The following is an 848-nucleotide window of genomic DNA, read 5'->3' as shown; positions in this document are numbered from 1 at the left end:
AATGGAGGCCTACAAGAAAAGAATACAAGAAGACACTGATCTTGTACTTGTGTAACCCGCAATTCCAACTACTGCTACCTTCGAGCTTAAGGGACATATCCTTACCGCGCTAAAGGATATTCCATTTCTTGGAAAAGACCATGAAGATGCATACAAGCACCTTCATGAAGTTAATGACATATCCGACTATTTCAACATTCCTAGTGTTCCTCGAGAGACTGTCTTGTTATGAATGCTTCCGGTTACTTTTAAAGCAGCAGCTAAAGACTAGTTAAAGGCACTTGCACCAGGTTCATCACCACTTGGACATAGATGTGTGAAGAATTCCTCCAAAAAATTTTCCCAGCATCTAAAGTTTCTAAACTCAAGAAGGCCATAGAAAAATTTAAGCAACAAATAGGGGAGTCCTTGTACAAATCTTAGGAGAGATACAAAGGGTTAATCAGAAATTGTCCCCAAAATGATTTAAACGAGCAGTAACATGTTTCAATCTTCTATGATGGGGTAAATGTCACAACAAGGCAACTCATTGATTTTCAACTAAGAATAATCACGCTGAGATAAAAGAATTAATCGAAGAATTTTCGAAGCATTCACTGGAATGTCACAACCCTCGTATTGATGGAACAAGGGAAATCAGGAATGGTGCATCGGTATATATGGTGACAGTTATGGAAATGCTAAGTAACATGGATAGAAGAATGACCAAGATGGACCAATCTATACACGTGATACGTGTGGGATGTGAGAATTGCAATGGTCCACGTTTGATGAAAGATTGCCATTTGGATGAAAAAGGGAATTAGAAGACTCGAGTCTTATACTCAAGTGGAGACTGATATGATGAA

The 848-nt window shown here is 38.6% G+C and overlaps 1 non-coding gene across 1 annotated transcript; it reads right to left on the bottom strand.

The window, feature by feature from the left end:
* Positions 1–360: 360 nt before the first annotated feature.
* On the bottom strand, positions 361–467 carry LOC145080805 (small nucleolar RNA R71). Its single transcript, XR_013695388.1, has one exon. It is a non-coding gene; the product is annotated as a small nucleolar RNA R71 (small nucleolar RNA).
* Positions 468–848: the final 381 nt, after the last annotated feature.

This window comes from Lactuca serriola, chromosome 1, assembly GCF_051521515.1.
Source record: "Lactuca serriola cultivar US96UC23 chromosome 1, Lser_US96UC23_V15, whole genome shotgun sequence".
In the NCBI taxonomy this organism is placed as follows: domain Eukaryota; kingdom Viridiplantae; phylum Streptophyta; class Magnoliopsida; order Asterales; family Asteraceae; genus Lactuca; species Lactuca serriola.
Note: the sequence above shows the minus strand (reverse complement) of the source record. Positions and strands in the feature narration are given on the sequence as shown.